The 22,504-nt window shown below is 47.3% G+C and overlaps 1 protein-coding gene across 4 annotated transcripts in view; it reads left to right on the forward strand.

Annotated features, from left to right (window-relative positions):
* Positions 1-22,504, forward strand: part of XRRA1 (X-ray radiation resistance associated 1) — a 624,270-nt gene that overhangs the window by 112,114 nt on the left and 489,652 nt on the right. The window contains exon 2 of one of the 4 annotated variants that reach the window (XM_069640152.1): positions 17,533-17,610. The exons of the other annotated variants lie outside the window; for them this stretch is intronic. The gene's annotated coding sequence lies outside the window, so the exon portion shown is untranslated. The remainder of the gene's footprint in view (positions 1-17,532; positions 17,611-22,504) is intronic. 4 annotated transcript variants of the gene reach the window in all.

Raw genomic sequence — 22,504 nt, forward strand, 5'->3', positions numbered from 1 at the left:
AAGAGTGAGTGTTCCACAAACAGTGTCACAGGACAGCCCATCACTATCGTGGCACTTTTCTCAATCGCGAACGCGGCTGCAGCTAGAGATTGTTCGCACGCGAAATGACCTTGCATTACTGCGTCTAGGGTGCCACTATAGTAAGCCAGTGGTTTGTGCCCTAACGATGTCTTTTGTGTCAATACTGCTGTCATCAGTGTTCCTTTGCAGTGTGAAAATAAGAAGAATTCGCGTCCATAGTCTGGATTTGCCAGTACTGGAGCGCTTGATATCAGCTCTTTTAGTGAGTCAAATGCTGTGTTCATCTCTTCTGTCCATTCTATGTGTTTGTTTTCCTGCTGTGCCTCTTTTAGTGCCTGTAACAAGGGCCTCGTGTATGCTGCATAATCCAATATCCATGCTCGGCAATAGTTGCACATACCCAGAAATTTCTGCATCTCTTTTACTGTTTTGGGCTCCCCAACTGCTCTAATCGCCTGTGCCCTGTCGGGTATGATCCGCTTGCCGTCCTTTGATATTAGCTGTCCCAAGTATAGGACCTCGGTCAGACAGTATTGTAACTTCCCCTTGTCCACCTTGTACCCTTTATTGGCCAATAATGTCAGGAGTGTTATTGAGTCCTTTCTACACTCTTCCTCAGTTTGTGCACAGATCAATAAATCATCAACGTACTGAATCACTGTGCTTTCTACGCACAAATTCCCCAGATCTTCATGTAGTACCCTGTTGAATATGCTTGGGCTCTCGCAATACCCTTGGGGTAGTCTGCAGTGTTCAAATCTCCTCCCCCCTAGTGTAAATGCTGTTAAGTACCTGCTCTCCTCAGCTAGGGGAATCGAGAAAAATGCATTTTTTAAATCAATAACTGTGAAGTGGGATGCCGTTTTTGGAATGTTGCACAGTATTGTTGATGGGTTCGGGACTAAAGGGAACTCCTTCTGAATCACATCATTGAGTGGGCGTAAATCCTGTATCATCCTCCATGAACCTCCCTTTGCCTTTTTAATCGGGTAAATACATGTGTTGCATGGGGAGTTTGAGGGCACTATTATTCCTTGTGCTAGCAGTGCATCTAGTGTCTCTCTGATCCCTTCTTCTGCTTCGCGTGACAATGGATATTGTTTTACCCGGGGTATAATTGCTCCCGGTTTCAGTTTTATTACCACAGGCTGAACCTCATGTAATAACCCCACGTCATGGGGGCCATTTGTCCATATGTTATCGGGTACTAACCGCATGTCATCATCAAAAAATGCATGTGGTGCTCCTACCACTGCCATTAATTCAACTTGAGTTTTTCTGGCTGTAATTACAATGTCACACGGCATTGCTAGTTCCATCACTATTTCGCCATCTGTCTCAGTGTCTGAAAATAGCTCCTCGTCCGAGAGCTCCCTCAGTGGGATATTTGCATTTGTACACAGTACTGTCCGCCACTCACATCCTTCCATGTCAACGCCAATCACACATATTCTGTTTGCTGACACGTGTACTGCGTGTAAATCCAACGATACCACTGACCCTAGAGCAGTGTCGGGGCTTGCTATGGGGCGGAAGAGAAATTCGGCTGGAATCCTCCAATCCATCCTTTTTAGTTCTGGTACTATGAGAGCCAATGCTCTCATGCCCTCAACAAACATCTCCTCGTTTCTTGGTAACCCTCTGATCTCTTGCATAATTGTGTGGCCGTGTATTACTGCTAATATGCGGAGAGGACATATGCCTGGCGTTGAACATACGATACCGCTCCCCGTGAATGATATTGTCATGTTTAGTTTGCTCAAGAGATCTCTCCCCAGCAAATTAATGGGAGAGTGTTCATAGTACAGTAAGGGTGCTTTCACTGTTTTACCCCCCACTGTCACATCCAATGCTTCTGTGTAAGGAACTTCAATTACAGCCCCAGAGAACCCCTGCGTCTCTAACGTTCTATTAGATAACGGGAACCGGCCCTCTCTAATGCATGATTTCTCCGCTCCCGAATCCACCATGAATATGAACTGCTTGTCTCCTATCTGCGCTCCTATCAATGGTTCCTCTGATGCATTGTGGGTCGTAGATAGTACTGGACACGCAAGTGCTCTCTGTGGGCTGTCCTATGCGGGGTGTCTCATTGCCCCTCCTTGATCAAAAATGTTCCCTGAAACTACTGACACTCCGCTGTAAGGTGCAGGAGCAGGTGCTCCGTTAGCTACTGTGGCGAAAGTGTTACCTGGCGTGTATTGCATGTTGTCATTATTCTGTGGGTGGTTTTGTGTCCTGTACTGATGTCCGTGTAGCTGTGCGTTACTTCTTTGTCCTACATTTTCTGGTTGTTGATATTGTCCCATGGGGAGGCCGTAGGGGCTTCCTGGGTGGGGGTGACCGTACTGTCCTGTCTCCTGGAACCCGTTGTTTTGTCTGCTCCTGCACTCTCTTGAGTAGTGCCCCCATTTCCCACAATTCCAGCAGCTCCCCTGTGGACCTCTGGGACCCTGCCACCCATTACCTCCCATTCCTCCATACCCTTGTCCTCCTCTTCGGCCCCGGTACCCACCTCTTCCTCCTCTTGGGGCCCACTCTTGCCACATTGGACCTCCGTTCTGCTCCTGCTCAGTCCACTGTCGTTGTCCTTGTCCTGCCCAATTTGCTGCTATTCTTCCTTGTATTGCTATTTGCCCCTCCTCTCCTTCCTCTCCCTCCCTCATGAGTGGGAGTCCTGCTACCGCTGCTGCAACCTTCACTAGTTTTGATTGTACCAACTTTGCCTCGTCTGCCAACCTTTTCTGTGCTACTTCCCTCTCTCTCTCTTTAATCCTTTTGCAATGGTGCACTATTATACTTTGGATCTCTGGCCACCCCTTCGCCTCAACGCCCGCTATCTTATCGAGTGCCTTCTGCACCTCTTTTGGGAGCCCTCTCTTAATGATGAAATAAAATAGAGATGTGGATTGGTGCCAGGGCGTGCCCGTTTCCGCTCTCCACATCTCCTGCACCCGGAGAATGTAATCCATAGCATCCTCCCCGTCGTTCATTGTACATTGCATTACTGACTGTAAATCAGGGGTATCTGGGAATGTCTCCCGCAGCGCGTCCCACACCCTTGCTCGTACTGTATTAAAGGAAGCTCCATCATGACGATCATAATCTAACGTCACGGCCGGGAAACCAGCCTTAGCCCATACTCTGTCCGCTTGATCTCCTACTGCGGTTACTAGTAGGCTTTTCACATCGCCTACTGCCAACGGTATGCCGGCGGTATGTTTCTCAAATGCATATATCCACTTGCTCGCCCCTCCTGACAGCTGGGGCAATAATTTCATTAAATTGGCCTTATCCATCTGAGCCCATGGTATATAGTTTGGTCTCCCCCCCCCTCTGTGTATCAATGGAAGTTGTAACTTCCCTTTTGCAGTTGCACCCTCCCTTTCCTTAGTCGCTGCTGATTCCAATGACGCCATCTTCCCCACCCTATTTCTTAGTCGTCCCATCCATTCGTCGTCTATAGTTCCTAGAGAACATGTACCGTCCACTTCCTCGCTTTCCCCTCCCACTGCCATACTCAACCTATCACTGTCATCCAATCCTCCTCTGACATCACATAACAAGTCCTCTCTGATCCCTCTCTCTCGTGATACATCACCAATGCTCCCTTCTACTGCTCCTACCTCTATTATTCGTGTCGGCTCCTCCTCAATCCTGAACAGTATTTCCCCCTTTTTCCATCCTTCCTCTATCTGTCTACCTTCGCTCGACGCTCTAGACGTGCGTCCTGATTGTGTGGGGGCACACGCTGTACGCTCACATATGTCTTTTATCCTTGAGAGTTCATCCCTTGCCACAGTAAGCCTCGACTCTAAGTCACTTGTTAATTTCTCTATATCCACCCTCTGTGTGCTTCCCTGGGCTCGCTCTCTGGTGCTTTCGTATGGCGGGGGGGCTGTTGGTCTTTGTGGTGTACCAGTTGTGGGGGGAGGCACATACGTAGGGTCACTGTATCCTGCTGCGGGGGCTGGTTTAGGTAATATCGGGTACAAACTAATCACTTCCGCAGGTTGTGCTGTACTTAGCTGTTCCTTGTCCTCTCTTGGGATCATCAATGGATTATCTGTGGTGGAAGGTAGATCAATATTTGGTGCCGGAGCTTTGGGTGGGGGTACCTCCTCAAACAATCTCCAGAGGTCTAATATCTCCTTCCTATTTTGCCATTGTTTCCCCTTATACTTGAGGCTAATGCATGTTCGTACCATATCAAGAACGCTTTTGTCAAAAGACCCTCCCTCGGGCCAAATCTGGGGCAGACCCTCCCCCTTCAATTCTGTTACCCATTGATCGTGATATTTATTTATTCGTTCAGCGTATCCCGGTAAGCTCTTACAAATATGTGACAAGGGAGTTTCAGCCCCCATCTTCTAAATCACTCTCACAGCCGTGTCCACCTTCTTTACGTTTAGTTAGGTGTAGATCTATGTATGTATACCTTTATGGCACAGACAAGAGCGGACGTCTCAAATTTTATCACCCAAGTTTATTTACTGCACTAATCCTTTCGCACTTACCATAGCTCATTTCCTTTCCATTCCCATACACTCCCGTGTGATTCCGCTCACAACTGATCAAGTACTAGTTATGGTCAACACTCTCTGGCGCCACCTCACGGTCAACCGATCGTCCCTAACACTCACACGGTGCGCGCACCCATCACAATGCCATTCCACTCACACTTCTTCTTATTTCCTCCCTTTCCTCCCTGGCCAGCTGTCCCTATTTTTCTGCTAAAGTTGCTCCGTTCACGTCTGTACGTGCCACTACTTAGCCCCCACTCGTCAAAATGTGCTCCCTATTTTATAGCCCTTCTACAAGTATATTTATCTTATACCCTTTTCGCTTTCTTCCCCTGCCCCGTGTATTGGAAAAAAGAAATAGAGAGAGTAGCAATCACTAAAAAATATTCCCGGTGTCTCCTTTTGCCAGACACCAATAACTTATTTCTTACTTCTTCATATATTCCCAGTACTAGTTTAGATAGCACTATGCGGCGCCGCCTTCCACCCCCTTTCGGAGCTAGGTTTCCGTCACTTCTACCACTTCACTTATTTCTTACTCCTAATGGCCATATGCAAAGAAAAGATAAAGAAAGTTTCAAGACCCGTCTTTAGTAGACCCCCGATATTCTTCTCCTCTACCTGTCCCCGTTCTCCTGTTCACCGTTTCCCCTCCCTTCCCCTTTACGATCGCTCGCACTCAGTACTCACGTGCCCGTCTTGAACCGATAGTCTCCGAAACTGGGTCCGTCCAGGCGGTGTCACCGGTACCTCAACGGTCAGCCCCTGGCTCCGGCGAGCGGCACTCAAAGGGGATTTTTTTCCAATCGGGATCCCGTACCCTTTCTCATTGAGTGCGCACTTCTTATTGTGCCGGTCGCCGTTGGCGGGCGGCCTCCCGGAGCCGGCTCACCGTGCGTATCCCTTCTCGACCGGAGATTCTCGTGCCACAAGGGGGTCGTTAGAAAGGAGTTAGGAAAAGTAATTTGGAGATATCACGCTATCGGGGTCACCACTGAAAGGAAGCGCCCCCAACTTCAGCACGATCCTCCCCGCAATGAGAGACAATAAGGGACTCTCCCGTAGTGGGAATAAGGCCAAGACAGAGTGCGGGTGAGCGTAAGTGGGAGTTTATCCAAAAATAAGGCATGCAAAGAACTCTGCAACCTACGAGAGCGCTCTGTCTGACAATAGCAAAGACAGGCGTATTTCTAATACAAAAAACGTCATCAGAACCTACACACTATAGGGGGCACAAGTTAATTGGGATTGGGTGGCGTCGACTAACTATAGGTGTTGCTGCAGCGCGGTTGGTCTTTGGCGTGAGGACGTCACTGGTCAGCCTCGAGGGTTGGGTTGGGCCTGGCAGGCCAGCTTGAGGTCATCCGAGCGGTGTTGGTATGCTGGGGCAGCCTGTGACAAAGATGAATACCTCTCCTGACTCGTTTGCCCTAGGCCATGCACACTGTAGTTATTCAAGAAACGACATTTAAGTCCATCAATAAATCGCTCCGCAGTTTGTCTTATACAATAAACGCAACGCATGAGGAATGCACCTCTTGAGAGGTCCGGTGACTGTCGGTTAGGGTGAGATTTACCTGTGTCCTATTGACCGGTATTCTAGGTCGAGGGGCTGAGTTTTGGGGCCTGAGACGACTGGTACATGCCTGTCTGCCGCGTTAGAAGTTATTATACAAATGGGTCTCTGTGTCTTGTCCCAGTGATGGGGGTCGTTCTTGGGGTGGTCTAGGGGGGAGGGTTGTGGACTTTACGAGAGGGTGCTGGTAGATCAGAGGATTCAAAACTTGGGTTTATTACCGTGCTGTAAATAACCCAGGTGGTGGGCTGTGGCCTTGGGTGCGGTATCGGGGCCTCTGACTCTCTGAAGCGGCTCCAGCTTGGTTGGGGGAGGTGAGGGAGCGCGGCACAGGCCTTAGCTTCCTTATCTGACAGGCTTGGCCGGGTGGGAGGGAGAATGGCCTTGCATATACTCACAAAGGTTTTTTCCTCGTGCGTTGCTAACTTTTAAATGCAGAACTTTTATACTGTTCCGCCTTATTTTGATGTCATTTAAACACATATATATATTTTCATTTCGTTACACATTTCTTTAATACAGTCGGTTCCAGTACCTTTTCATTACCTAACATTATATTCACTACATTGTGTGCGTATTTGTATGTACATAAAACGTTATACAAGGCATTACTAGGTTATGGCCTACAGAGATTGATGCTCGCCGCTTTGGGTGGTTAAGAAAGCATATATGAGTTCAGGTTTCTACATACTATTGAAAAAACACTTATACAGTTAGAGGTTACACGTTTGGTTAACATCTTTCTCTGTGGTTATAGCAGCACTAGTACAGACCTGGAGTGATATCATATAACGTTACATTTTTGTGGTTTATTCACAGTTTACAGGACTTGTTTAAACAGAGGTAGTTCGTTAATACTAATACTTGAATTATTTTCTACTTTCTTCAGATAGTGATGCGTCAGCTCTTTCCCCGTCACCCCGGCCTTGCGGACCGGGTCATGCGAGGAGCAATATTACATTGTGAATGGGAGAAGGTTACAGTGTTGGCATCTCGGGTTTAGCTCATATCTGACTTTCTCATGGGAACGCGCTCGCAGCGGATCCACCAGGGCTGCTGTGGCGGCAGAGATGCATGAAAGGCCCTCCAAAGGTGGGGGCCTCGTTACAGTGTGCTGAACTCACGCCATGCTTGCTGGACAAGATGGCTTCTAGGCCTAACTGAATTTTGGTAAATGCATCGAAAGGATATGTGTGGGCAATGTCGTCGGCGGGTGAACCCTCCTCCACCTGGGCCCGGGTGGCATGAGGGGACGCCCACCGAGTCATGGTCCTCACCTGGGGAGAAGACTGTAGGTGAGGAGGGCCTCGCGGCCAGTCCTCCCCTACAGTTCGCATTTGCCAATTATCACAGTTCACAATTGCTGTGGAAAGCGGGGTTCCCTTCCCCTAGCTTTCCTCGGGTCAGAGACTTTCGATTGTACAAGGGATTTGACGTGAACCTTGTAGGACCACTCTGACGCCTCACGCCACCCTTTCCTAGGGCCTTCTGGTTGTTGTAGTTTCAATAAAACGGGTCCCGGTCAGAGCCTTTCGAATGAGCTCCCACCTGGTGCCAGACCCCTCCGCACCTGGACCTCAACTGGCCTTTCTTTAAATTTCAAACATACACACAAGTCTTTTCTTCTGGCGTTCCAAATGTTGCTACTCACAACCTTGGGCGTAACATAATTCGGTTTGACATCGGCTTCCTCCGACTCCTCGGCTGTGCTGAACCCGTTGGCTTCTTTGTTCTCTGGAGTCAAGGATAGTACCACGGTACCCAGCTTGCCTCTTCGCCTGCGTTATCAACGGAGGAGACCCCGTGTACCATTTGACATCTGTTGCTCCGCACACCAGCTGTAACACTCGGTCTTACAATTTCCCTTCTGGAGACTTTGTGGGTCTGGGTTGAAAAGGGCAAGGGCAATTCCCCCTTCGTTGTCATTCCAGGTCTCACCGCTTTTCTTCTCCCTTTGTACTGCCGGTTTGGTGTCTCTGTCTCCTCGTGCGTTCAGCCTTGGTCGAAGTGTGCTTTCGTGCTCTGCCTTTTATCCCTGTGGGGAGGGTAAGGGGCCGTCAGGTGTGCGTGGTTATTGTCAGTTGCCTGACGTTGCCTGATCCTTGTGTCGTGACAGTAAATGGATTTGGGTTTAGTCAGCTGTCTGTCACGGTGGGAGAAATTGTTTCTATCAAAAGAAGGGGATGGTAGTGTTTCCAAGTATGCTACGGGGTAAGAGGAGGAAAAGGTGTTCCTCATACTTGGGGTTTTGGTAAACTCAATAGGGTGAGATTTGTAGGGTTGACGAAACAAATGGGAATAACCGTGGTTATTAGCTTGAAGTGAACAGGGGGGATTGTGGGAACGGTAGTGCTTTATCAAGGTAGACTGGGAGTTTGAATGATAATCAGAGAGACGTGGAGAGGAATGGCTGGGAGTATTCAGATAGAAAACAGGGATTTTGGGAGATATGGTTTTCAAGTGCAACAGGGTTTGTGCTCCCAGGGGATTTACCCGATATAGAGGGGTGGTTGCTTTGGATAAGGGAGATTATTTGGGTGGAAGGAAGGTAGACATGGTACAGCCTACAAAAGCCTCAGAGACTTCGCCCTCCTCGCCTTCGTTCCTGGTATATTACAGCATCTCACCTGAGGTATTTCCCTGAGTACAACCCCGGGCTCCCCTACCCAGGTGATCCGCCCCCACAGGTCCACCCCCAGAAACTTTATCCAACGGCGATGGCCATATCCTGGCCACCTGGATAAGGGATTCCCAGGTCCTACTCGGGAGAGCACCCTCAGGTTTCTCACAGTACACAGCCGTGTTGCATGGGGACTTTGATAGCACCAGGAGTGTGCCAGGTCTGTAAGAGATCTGGGGCTACGCTAATTTCTGGACTTTCGGGACTGGGGGCTAGCAAGCCTTTTTGGTTGTAACCCCTGAGCTTCTATCCGGAGCTACAACCAAAAGACCCAGGTCTATAGCCCCCTCAGCATCCTCTTAGCAACACCTCTGGATGGCACCAATATTCCCTGTTTTATTAAAGTGGAAATGGTCTCAAATATAACTTCTGCTGCATCTCTTGACATGGGATACTGTTTTGCAAGTGTCAAAATTGCTCCTGGTTTAAGCTTGATCTTCACCGCTCCTACTCCCCTCAATAGACCCACATCATATGGACTATTGTTCCATAGACTGCTTGGCACTTTTTCCAAATCTTCCTGAAATAATGTTGGTTTCTGTTTTACCAATGCCATTCTTTGTGGTATCTTTCAATTCTCAATTCTTATCCAATAAGTGAGACTTATGAAAAATACAAATTCATCATCTGACTATTCGTTTCTGAACAAGTCTTCATCTGTGAAATCTGTCAATATTTCCTTAAGGGCTATCACTGTTCTCCATTCTCTTCCCTCAGTGTTATGCGGATGATACGCAGCTCTTTTAGGCTACCCTCGCCGCCCTCCTCCTCGCTCATCCCTGACTGCCTATCGGGCATGGTGCACCTCTACCGATTTCTGCCTTAACACCAGTAAGACTGATATCCTTCTCATTAGGACTACCGCTCCCGCTTTTCCTCTCTCACTCTGGCCGCCCTCCTTGGTCCCTCTGCCCTTGCCCTCTTATGAGGCAAAAATCCTAGGGGTCATCTTCGCCTCCACTCTCTTCTTTTCTCCAAAACATCACGGACCATGCCAAGAAGGCCCATTTACAGCTGTTACTCCTCCGAAGTGTTCTCCCTTTTCCCACCTTCTCCCAGAAGCTCACTGTCTCCAGAACCCTGGTTGTCTCTAGGCTGGACTACTGCAACAGCCTCTTTGTCAAACTGCCTATCTCTACTCTACGCCCTCTTCATCTCATCCCAAACGGGACCGCAAGACTTATCCTTCACCTCAAGCCCAGGGACTGCATCTTTCCAGCCCTGAAATCCCTCCACTGGCTCCCGGTGGCTGCACGGATCAAGTTTAAGACCCTTTGTATCGTCCACAAGGCTTTCTGGGCCGTGGTCCTCACTACCTTCAAATTTCTCTTCCTAGATACCTTTTCATCCTAGAGCCCTTTGCTCATCTACTTCTAACTCTCTGAGGGTGAGTCGCTTCTCCAAGCACAGAATGAGGGGTTGATCTCTATCCTCTGCAGGTGCCTCCCTCTGGAATGCCCCCCCTGCCTCTCTCCGCCTTGAGCTGGATCTCCTTAAGTTCCGGAAGCTCCTCAAGACCTCCCTTTTCTCCTCATCTTTCTAGCTCCCTCTCCCTGCTAACCTTCCCTTGCTCCTGCTCCGTCTGCTGACTGGCTGCTCAGTGTCCTGAGTCTTACAGGACACCACTCCCCCACGACACGTCCCCCTGCACTTGCTGCTTGGCCCAACTTGCACTGCTGCCTGGCTAACCTTGCACTACCAGGCTGGGATTACCCCTGTAGTCCCAGCCTTCCTTACACTTAACTTAGGGCCCTGCTGCTCTGGGTGCACTTCTCCCTGTACCAGCCTCCTTGCACTTCTTGTTGCACACTTGCACAATCTCAATTACACAAGGCCTAGTCAGATTGTTGTCTTGTCCTCCCTTTGTTCCCACTCCCTTACCTTGTTGCGCCTTGAAACACTTGTGTATAGGCGCATAATGAATAACTCCATCTAACAATCAATCATCTGTCCCATGAACAACTGCCCTTCCTCAATTTACTGCTGCTGCTTGTAGCTCTATGGGAACGACCTACCCTTCTTCGTCATCCATAGGTATCTATAGGTAAACAAAAGTCCATCAGGTATTCACAATAATTACCCTTCTAATTCTGGAAGCCATATCAACAAAATAATTACTCCATATGACAATATGTCTGGTTCTAAAGGAAACCCTCTTAATGCTTTCTGGCCTGTAAAGGCTGGTATAAATTCTCTCACGTTTATGTAATGTGTCTCTGGAGTCGCACACACTATCCCTTTGTCAGTGAGGGATATCGTCATGTTGAGTTTTGTCATCAAGTTGCGTCCTAATATAGTGACTGGTGTCTGCCGAGATTATAGTAGTGGCATGACACGTCATGTCCACCTATAGAAAGTTGTAATTTGACAGTAAAGGGAACCAAACTTGTGGCCCCAGAGAATCCCTGCGCATTCATGTCAGTGCCAGACATTGGGTATTTTCCCTCACGAACACAGGAACGAGTGGCTCCTGTATCCACAAGGAATGCAAATGTCTTGCCTCCTATCATCACCCTGACCCGTGATTCCTCTTGGAGGTCTGGTGTCACAGATAGTACTGAATACATAAAGTCACTTTGTGCGCCTTCCTATTGTGGGTATAAATCCATCCTTGTACCCGTGAAAGGATTCCTTCCCATTTCAGTCACACTCCCTAGTCTGGGTGTGGAAGCCTGTGGGGCTCCTGTGTTTGCTTTCCATTGTGGCACTATTGCTTGCTGTGCTGGTGTATACTGTAATTATTGTGCCTGTGTTTGTTGAGTCGGCATAGGTGCTTGTGGCTGCCCTTGTGGTGACTGCATTTGCTGTGGGGCCTGCTGTGTTTGCTGTATTTGTGGCATGCTCACCTGATTCTGCGTGTGATCTTAGGCATAATATTCCTGTGGTTCTGTATTGTACTGCAGAGAATAGTTCATCCCCCCCCTCTTGGACCTTTCCTATTTTGTTGCATATTTCCTCCTCTACTTCTACATGTTCGGACTATGTGTCCCACTTTCCTGCAATTCCAGCATTGTGGTGGCTGACCTCCATTAAATCCTCTGCCTCGCCCTCTGAGTGTATTCCTTTCCTCTTGGCCAAATGTTATACCCAGTCTGTTTCATGGGATGCACTACATTACTGTGCTGTCCCAAATGCGCTTTGTGTGTGGCTACTGCTTCACCACTTGTCAATAATGCTCCTTCTATGGCGATCTTTGACAATTTCTGAAATAACTTTTCTTCCTCTTGCTTTCTACTCTCAGCTTTCTTCTTATTTTTCTCTTGTAATAGTGTACAATGATTTACAATTGTCAAATGTATTTCTGACCATGGCTTTGCTTCCATCCCTACCTGTTTCGTCATCTGCTGTTGCACTGGCTTGGGCAGTCCTGACATAAAATATTTAAAAATAATTCCACTGTTTTGTCCCACGGTTCTCTCGTCTCAAGACGCTATCGCTCTTGAATATCTTGAATAAAGGCAACAGGGTCTTCATCCTCTCCCATTTTCCTAGTCCTAATCGCACCCATATCTGATGTATCGGGATATTGTACTCTGAGCGCCAGCCATAAATCTGCTCTGCAATTATTAAATGGTGCTCCGTCATGTGTCTTGTTTTGTGTAGTCACACCCGCATATCCTGCTCGCTTCCAAATGTAGTCGGCCCTCTTCTCTAGAATGGCTGCTAACAGGCCTTTTATGTAGCCTATTGCTAACGTCATTCCCGATGTCGTTCTTTCCAGCTTATGAATGATATGATATATGATATGATATATGATATGATATGGCATTTATAACGCGCCTATACACAAGTGTTTCAAGGCGCGACGAGGCAGGGGGAACAAAGGGAGACAGACAACGATCCTACTTGGCCAGGTGTCATTCAGATTGCGCAAGTGCAGGGTGGAGGGGAAGGGACAAGTGCAAGGGGGAAGGGGAGAGGAGAAGTGCATTATAGGTTAGTTAGAAACAAGATAAATAATAAGGGCCAGCTGGTGGCAAGTGCAAGATAAGTGCAGACAAGTGCTGGGAGGGGGGGCTGTAGGGATACAGAGACAGTCCCACAAGTGCAGGGGTTGCCAGGGAGGCAGTGCAGGGGAAGAGTGGCAGGGCCACGGACCGGGATAGGTGAGTGGCCCCTTTTCAGGTTCATTGCAGTTACAGTAATATTAACAGGGTAGAGGGGGAGAGAAAGCGGAGGCAAAGAGGAAGGTTTTGAGGTGCATCCGGAACCGTAGATGGTTCTCCTCAAGAATCCATTTTCCCACATTTCAAACTAGTTAGCTTACATTTCAAATGATCCTTATCCGTTTGTGGCCATGGAATATATTGCAGTCCTCCTTCTCCTTTCTCTAATAATGGGAATTGTTTGAAGCTTCCAACCAATTCCTGGTAACTCTTTGACTATGCATGTTAAAGGGAGCCAGATCGCCTTCTGGGGTTGGTGTTTATTCATGGTGCTGGCATTTGCTTGATGTTTACAGGGTGGTGGGTGTTCCTGGCTGCCTTCTCCTGCTTCCACTTGTTTACCTTTTCATCTTGTCATATGAACACAGGAAAAGCCTGCTGCAGTCTCAAGTGTATTGTGAAACTTGCTTTATTGCTCATAGGTTTCTTAGATTTCAGTTTCCGATGCAAAAAACACTCACCGGCTCATCTGTCCCCTTCCAACTCCCAAGCACCAACTGACACAAAGAAACCTCTCCCAGACCACGTCACTTGCTCAGGATTTCACACTGCAGCACTCGGGTGTGTCGCTCACTTGCACCATTCACTTCATCCCCACTCAAGATAGGACAAAGCCTCACTCCCCAAAATATTGAATCTGCCAGATCATCTTCTTTTAGATTCTAATTTTTCAAAAATAAAAGGTGTTTGTTATCAAAGCTCACTTCTTCATCAGTGTCGCCCTTTATTTCCAGCTGATTAGTTTTGGATTATTGTCCATCCGCTGGGGCGTGCTTTTGGCTCTCAGCGGTGGAATTGCAATGTTAGTTGCACTTTTGCCATTAAGAGCTCAGCCCACTTAATAAGCGGAAATAAGAGGTGCCCCCAGATTTCTCCGGTGCACTGGTTTGTAGTACCCTCTTTACATGGTCAGTTTTGCTTCTGTAAGCTAGAATGCGTTTCTTGAGCTATTAAACTTGAATCGACCAACCTATTTGCCCAGAAATGTGTGCCCCTTGGTGGCTCATGAGTTATACAAAGTTACATCTTTGGCACTCTTGGAAATTCCGTTCCATCTACACCAGCATTCTCTGTGTCCTCCCTCTTTACCCTCGCTGTTTGAATTACTTATACATTTCTCACTAGCTCACCACTTTCCTTTTTCAATTTCAAGAGGAAGTTAAAACATTCCTTTTCTCTGAAGGTTTGTGCTGTCCATGTATTTTTCTGTCTTGTACTTGTAATTGTCATCTTTTTTATATAGGTGCATTTCTCTGTTGTCTAACACCTGGCTCAAATTGGGTTTAGTGCCTGCTTGTCAGTGTTTTCCCTGGCTGTGTGGCTCATTATTCGCTTTAGGGGAAGTGCAATGTTGTGGAAGGCTGCGTAACAAGGGGGGGACCCACTTAAGAGTGACAGGGAGGGGAGCCAATGGCACGTGTGTTTCTGTCAGGAAGTGACGGTGAAGCCTGACCGCAGGCCCCCGCTTGGCGGTTGGAGACTGGAGGTGAGAGTGAGGGGGGTGTTGTCTGAGGTTTGGAAGATGGAGAATGGAACACCACAGGGGAGTGTGATTAGTGCGATGCTGTTTAATGTGATGGTGGACGGGTTGATTCGAGCTTTGGAGGGCTTCGGGTGTCAGGTGGATTTCTTTGCAGATGATGGTGTGGTATAGGTAAGAGGGCGAAGTTTTTTGTTGATGCAGATTCGGTTACAAGCTGCGATAGTGCGTATGGAGGAGTGGTGTGGGAAATGGGGCTTTTCGATGTCTGTGGATAAAAGCGTGAGTATGGTTTTCTCAAGGAGAAGAGTGCAGCAAGGGTTGGACTTTGTTTTGAAAGGTGAGAAGGTGAAAAGCGTGGAAGAGTTTCGGTATTTGGGGGTGATTTTGGATAGGAAGTTAAACTGGAATTTGCAGGTGAATGGAATGGTGGATAAGAGCAAACGAAGGTTGAATTTGTTGCGGGCAGTGACTGGGAAAGAGTGGGGGTGCTCAACAGAAGTGTCTACGAATGTTGTATAAGGGGTTAATTTTGACTGTGATGGATTTCGGATGTCAAGTGTCAGTGGGTTTCACGGCAAGTCAGAAGTTGCAGTTGGACAGGGTTCAGGCAAGGGCATTGAGGGTGTGTTCGGGTGTGATGAGGTCCTCTCCAGCGAATGCGGTTCAGGTGCTTGTGGGGGAGATGCCGTTGGGGTTGAGGAGAGATGCGTTGAAAATGAGATGGTGGGTGAAGTGCAGTGCGAAGAGTGTGGCTCATCCGGTGCGTGAATGTTTGAAGTATAATTGGAGGTTTGATTATTATAGAGACCGGTGGAGGAGGAAAGGAGGCACTTTTGGGTTTCACATGTGGGAAAATGGAGTGCAGTGGGGTGTGGGCGATTTGATGACTGTAACAGATACGGATTTGGAGAGATGGCCGAGGTGGATGATGGGGTCTCCAAAGGTGTGTTTGGAGTTAGCGAATGTGGTGTCGAAGAAAAGAGGATTGCGGAGCGAGATCAAAGCTTTGGGCTAGGCGTATGTGGCAGGAAAGGCAGGATGCAAGGTGTTTACGGATGGTTCGAAGGATCCTGTGTCTGTGAGAGTGGGTATGGCGTATTATCTGGAAAGCACTGGGGAGTATAAAGTGGGATGATTGACGAATGATGTGTCAATTTGTACGGCTGAGTTGGTGGCGATTGCATTGGCGATCGATAGGGTGTGCTAGTTGGGGCTAGATAAGGTGGTGATATTTTCAGATTCATTGAGTGGGTTGCAGGCGATTATGGCAGGGGATGGTGATAGGAAGGACGTGATTATGTACATCAGGAGGAAGATTGATCGGTGCGTACACGGGGGAATGGATTTGGAGTTGCGTGGGTCCTCAGTCTCAGTGGTATTTTGGGTAATGAGTTAGTGGATCTGGTGGCGGGCGAGGGTATGAGAAGGGGAGCGGTTGATGTGAGATTACCTTTGAGTGTGGATGAGGTGAAGGCGGTGGTGGTGAGACGGGTCATAGATGAGTGGCAGGAGAGGTGGGTGAGTGGAGTGAAGGGCAGGTGGATGTTTGGTGTTCGTGGGAAAGTGTCGGTGAAGGTGGATGCGGGGAGTCTGGAATGGAGGAGGAGGGAGGAGGTGATGCTGAATCGGTTGAGGATAGGACATGCAGGACTGAATGATGGTCTGTTTCAAGTGGGGAAATGTGAGTGGAGAGATTGTGCGGTGTGTGGTGTGCCTGAGACTGTGGGACATTTTCTGCTTAGGTGTGAGAGACATGTTGAGGAGAGAGAATTGATGAGGGTTCGATTGTCTGCGCTGGGTGTGGCTGAGCTGAGTGGGAAGACTTTGCTGGGAGGTGAAGGGGAGAGGGGCAGGAGGAGGAATAGTGTGATGTTGGATTTTGTGAGGCAAACGGGACGGTGGGAGGAGTTGTGAGTTTATGTAAGCTAAGTATTGATTGGTGGGTCTGGTGCACATCATCCTTCAGGATGGGGAAGCGCCTGCGTGGGTCCGCCCATGCATCCGATAATTAAGAAGGAGACTGGAGCCAGGCGTGACCAGAGGTTCCGGTAAGGAGAGCACAAATGACATCCCATGCCTAGGTGTTTTGCATTGAGAAACTCATGAGGCTCCCTCGCTAAGCTGGTGGAGGGAGCTCCTCAACATTTAAATTCAGGCCATTTTACACTGTGTTTGTATTGCCTAATGCTGACAGAGAGGCATATCAGGAGGGGCAATGCCTTGGGATTAGCCCAGGTATAGTCCTTGGCGACCTTTAGGCTTTTGTCCGTAGTCGGTTGACTCAATGGCTGACTGAGAGATTACAGACTAGGAGCTATATTAGTGTCCAGTGTTTTGAAGCCCCCTATTTCCTATTCTCAGAGGTTGAAATGATTTTCTTTTAAGGTCTGGATTTTTGCAAGCCTCTAATGCATCCTTTACTGGTTTGCGTATTTCTACCTTGTAAATGTGGGTCTCAGCCGACTCAATTCGCATTACCTTGGTGGCTCTAATTCCGATTTAACCAGGGAAATGAGCCTAGACGCTTTACATATATTCTCTGAAAATGGGTCCCTCATTTCTAAGTGCCCCATAGCTGCCGAAAGTGGCATTTTTCTCTAAAGCATTATATATATTAGTATGCAGTGTATGTAAGTGGTTTGTTTCACTGCCCCGCTGCACCAGCGTGCCACGTTCAAACACTTAACCCACAAGCTAACTGATGTTATGTGCCCCTACCTTCATTACCAGATAGGTTAGCAGCATTAATCATATTCTGGTGTTACATTGACAAAAGGGAAACGAGATTTACAGCTGTGTAAAATTCTATGTTGTAAATAGGAATTCTCTTTGAAAAGCGTTTGGCTGGACACCAGGGGTCAGGTGTGTGCCCTATCGTATAATGTATATAAAGGAAATCTCGCACAGCTATGTTGAATCTGCTTTGTTTTATATTATGAACTCTGATACAGGCCAAACATTCTGCTAGCAACACAATTATAATGATTATATTTGTTGAAAATAAGTGCTACATATTGTTTCAAACCCTACCTGTTAGTTGCCTGGAAATACAGCTTGTAGTAATGCTTCATCTTTTTCTGAAGTTGTTTTCTCCAGGTCGTCCTTTCCAGACTATGTCACAATGCCTACTCTGTGACCTAGTGTGATGTCACTCGTCTGTTGTAAGTATTCTAGACTGTACCACTAGCCTTTATTTTAGGGTTTTGGATCCTGAATTAGGGCACCCTCATGCTTTCGGTAATGTTTCCCATGTGCGGTGGAGGGGGTGTGTAGTCAGCTGAGTTAGTGTTTCAGTTTGATTGTCTTTGTAATCATTTCGTCATTGTTCTGTAGGCACATCTAAGATTCATTATGTGTGCCTAGGGCACAAGGTTTAAATTAGTGTGTCTGTGAGGAAATGTGTACATTAGCCACTGCCAGTCATTTAGGCAGAGCCCCCTTTCCTCTTCCTTCGTCCCCTCTCTCCTTTCTCTGAGCTGGGATTGGGAGAATACGGAAACCCAGAAGGGTCCAACCAAGTATTTTCATTAAGAGGGAAACATCCCACCCATCTGGGCACTTCAACATATAGGGCCTTATTCTTGGAACGTTTTCCTATGGGATTGCACCATTATAAAACTCTTCCATGAATCAGGCCCAAAGTCTCTCACTGGTCATGTCACAACAAGAATACTCTGCCCCCCAATACGCTACAGTCGCCACCCACCCATTCATCCCTCGCCGACTCCCTCCCGACACCCTAGCAACTTTGTTTATAATTGACCCCCCTTCTTGTAGACAGTAGTTAAAACACAAACGTCCGAGGAGCATTGTGAATGAATTCGGCTACAACATGCTACTGAAGGTGAACTGGTTATTTGTGCTCACATATGGGTCACCATTTAATCTTGACACTCAGGTTAATTTTGGTGATCTTGCTTGCCCAACCCACTTACATTCGGTACCTACCCAGTCCCACTAAAACAAGCTTTGTCTTCCCAACATCCCATTTCCACATGATGTTAATTCATTTTGGACTTATTACTCGTGCTCCACTGTCATCCAGAAGAACATTTCTCCATCTTCCTTAGTGGTTACAAATATGTAGACCCTTGGCAAAAAGTGTTTCCCTGTTCACATGTGCTCTTACACCTCTGCACCACTTGCCCCTAAACCGCCACAGTTCTTCCTAATTTGGGTGTAGTTTTGGTTAATGCCCCACCAGATTTGTACATTCGTAATCAGAAAGACGGTTGGTTCTGTTATTGGTGAAAAGGAAAACACAGGATGGCAAATGTTTTCATTCAGGGGTATCAATTTGATTCTGCAGTAATTGTTCTAGGCGAACTTAAGTGTGTCAAAGTAAGTTTTATTAGTGCAACTCACCGGTGAGACACCCTCTTCTTTCAGAGGTAACAAACTGCCTTTTTGTTCCAAGGCATAATACTCTACTCTCCAGGTCGTGTTCTGGAACCAACCCCATGTTCAAATTACGCATTTCATCTGCAAGGGCTGGAGCTCCAACACCCTTGTAGCCGCCGGAGCGGTCCCTGCTGAGGGCAACCTCTGTGTTGCCTTCGAGACGACAATGATCCATGTAGGACCATCCGTTACTGCAAGACCCCGCTTCCCGTACTTGCAGCAGGCTTCTACCTACATTCGCCACCTCAGACATCTCTGTGCCTCTTTCTGTGAATTTTACTTTTCCACAAGGAGCGCTGGCTCAGTGACTTTACACTTTTGCCTTGTCTAAGATGGCTGCCGCCGTCGGAGTGCCCTACCCCTTGATTCACGCTGTTTTGGCTGGGTTCTAAGCAACCAGGTGTGACGCTGATGACTCTAAACCTATAGCCACACGCCGGCAGGCGGATGCCGGCCCCACGTAGAGGGCCCTCAGTGAAAGGCCCTGTCCTGAGCCTGTCCGAGCCGGGAAGACTGAGGACCCATCCATGTATCTGCCTGAGCCCACCGACTAACATTTGAAAAGTCATCATCGAGACTCTGGCAAGCGCTTATCGAAAGTGCCTCCCTCCACCTACCCTTGCTCGAAATATAGCATGTACCTTTACCTTATATCTGACTTCTTTGCCCAAGTGCCATCCACCCAGCATAATTGTCTCGCTGTCTTTACCTCATACTACATAGTGCATCCTACTAAACTTCACTTCCTGTCTAGCCATCGACCCAATTCACTGTGTGACCCATGCCAGTTCCTCACCCTCCTCCCCAGCGCCTAGCTGCTCTGACCACTGACCCCGTGCAATCCAATCTCAAAACCCACCTGATCGAAGCTACGCGTTACAAGTAACACCTATACTGCCACATATCCCTCATACACGGAACCTGGACCCACGAACATTTGCCGAGCCTGTTTACGATATCTGCCACGCGCAGCAAACCTTGCTATTCCGGCGGTAGGACCACTTTGCACTAACCACTTGTGCCCGTTAGACCTGCTGCCCCAACATGTTTACACCTTTGTGTCCCTTCAACATCTAACTCTTGCTACGGTATTGTAGGAACCTGCTACTTATCTTTCTCACAATGTATTCTTCAACTATATGTACGGAACAAAGCACAATGCACAATATTGTATTAATTGCACATTCCGATATACTTAATCTGGGCGTTTAAATGCTAATCTGTTCAGCTAGTACCAATGTTTCCCGCCTACTGCTGCGATCCTAGTGTGCTAATGCTAAGTTAGAAGCTGGGGCCAATAACTGTTGGACACCTCCACTCAGCATCCCAAATGTGCCACATGTTCCCTACCTACCCGGTATGTGAAATCACTAGCTAGCCAACCCTGCAATATGCCACTCACCTACCTGAAATGTCTAATACCTGCTCACTAAATGCTGAACTGCAAAGCCATTCCATATGTTCCCTTGTGCTTAAACACTAAATGGAAACCGGTTATAATTATTATACTGTTGGACGCCACCATATTTAGTACACCTTGCTCACAATAAGTCGCCGACCTATCATATACGCAGAGTTGCCTGTCACCTAAGTTACACACGGTTTTGCACCTTAACCTGCCTCCTATTTCATTCCTACTCGCAATGGAAAATATAATGAGTATTTAGTGATTTACTCGCAATTGAAAATATGAGTATTCAGTGATTACTATAATCACTTTTTACAAACTACTAGACACTGCCTTCCTAGCATTCTAATCAATACTCTGCTGCACAAACTAAATCAGCGTAGACCTGATAGTCATGCCTGTGAATAATCTCATACCCAAGTGCATCTTGTCTGCACCTTGGGCTGCCTTAATTATCACTATGATCCTTCACGCTTCAGTCGCCATTGCCAGAGATGAGAAGCATGAGACTGTTATGACACTAGCAAATAACACCAACTCTCTCACACCTACCCAATGGGTCCAGCGTTACGCCTCCCAACCTGTTCCCAACCAACCATGTCCCACAAAAATTCGGAACCTCAGACTAGAATCTCGACTCAAGCAGGCCCACCTACTATCATCTTACCGCAGAAGTAAAACCAACACCAAGCCCACGCCCATTAGCAAAAGACACCTAAACTGAACAACGCAACCAAAAACGACTCCACCCTTTCAACCAATTCCACAGTGCCACTAAGCAGTCCTAACAACATTGTTACTCCTATGAAGGGAGCACTTATTAATGCAAGGTCTTTGACAGCACATGCCTTAGACATTGCAGACCTTGTTACTTCCAATGACCTTGACTTCCTAGCTATAACTGAGACATGGCTACATGCTGCTGCAGGCCCGACACACTCTCTAGCCATTCCAGATAACTATACTATCATCAGACTAGACAGAGCATCTTCCAGAGGCGACAGAGTCGCTGTTATTGCCAAGTGCCAACTCGTCTTAAGAACTTTACCTAATCTTCTTTTCCCACCAGCTGAACTCCTATCCATGAAGATCCCGCTTTCAGCTTCACACACACTAAAAATCCACCTCATGTACAGACCCGTGGCCCTATATCTGCCTTTGAGGGAGATATTTCACAATCCTCTCTGTCAACACTAATCTGGGATCACACACTGTGTTGCTTGGTGACTTTAATTTAGACTTCCAAGACACAACTGACGACCATGCCACTGCCTTAGGCAACTCGATTACAGAACTAGGATTCTCTCATCGCATTACCAAGCCCACGCATAACAAAGGGAGAATTCTAGATTGGATTGCAGACCTCAACTGTGATACCAACATACTCCCTAATGTACTGTGCGCATGGTCGCACCACCACATCGTCTCGTTTACTTTACAGACCAGTATTCTTCTGAACCTGCCCAATGCCCTGGCACTGCCTGCTCTCACAAGAAATAACAGGAATATTACAGTAGAGAACCTTCTGCCTCTATTACAACCTATCCTTAATCATTCAACTACCAATACAGACCCTTCAACATTAATAGAACTATACAACCTAACACTTCACCAAGCTATCGATACTGTAGCACCACTGAAAATGCACAAAGCCAAACCACGCGCTGACCTTAACCCTTGGTTCACCTCCATCCTCAAAACTCTACATAACAACAAAAGAAAAGCCGAAACATCATGAGAAAGCCACCCTTCAGCACCAAACAAAGAAACATTCTTAAAAGCTTCTAGCTGCTACAAGGCAGATATCCTCCAAACCAAAAGCAACACTTATAACAACAGAATCACCAATGCTAAATGAAGCAGCAGAGAACTATTCACTATCTTCAGATACCTAGAGTCCCCTGCACCTCCTCCTGAAACGTGCACCAAAGATAAGCAATGGTATACCAATATACAAAAAGCTCTGCTTGACAAAATATCGCTTCTTCAAGCTTAAATTGAAAATAAAAAAACTCAGCATCTCTACCGAATCACTTCTACTTAACTCCCAGCCTTCATCAGCAATTCCTTGCAGTCTATTCAAATTCACCCCTCTCTCCATTAATGAAGTAGAAAACATAATTACCAGCCTCAAACCACAAAGTTGTCAGGGTGACATAAGCACCGCAAACATCAAAGAGGCAGCGAAAGATCTCGCACCATTCATCACCACGTTCATAAACAAATCATTCGAAACTAGCATGGTC

Source organism: Ambystoma mexicanum, chromosome 7q (assembly GCF_040938575.1).
Source record: "Ambystoma mexicanum isolate Mex_15411 chromosome 7q, UKY_AmexF1_1, whole genome shotgun sequence".
NCBI classification, from domain to species: Eukaryota; Metazoa; Chordata; class Amphibia; order Caudata; family Ambystomatidae; genus Ambystoma; species Ambystoma mexicanum.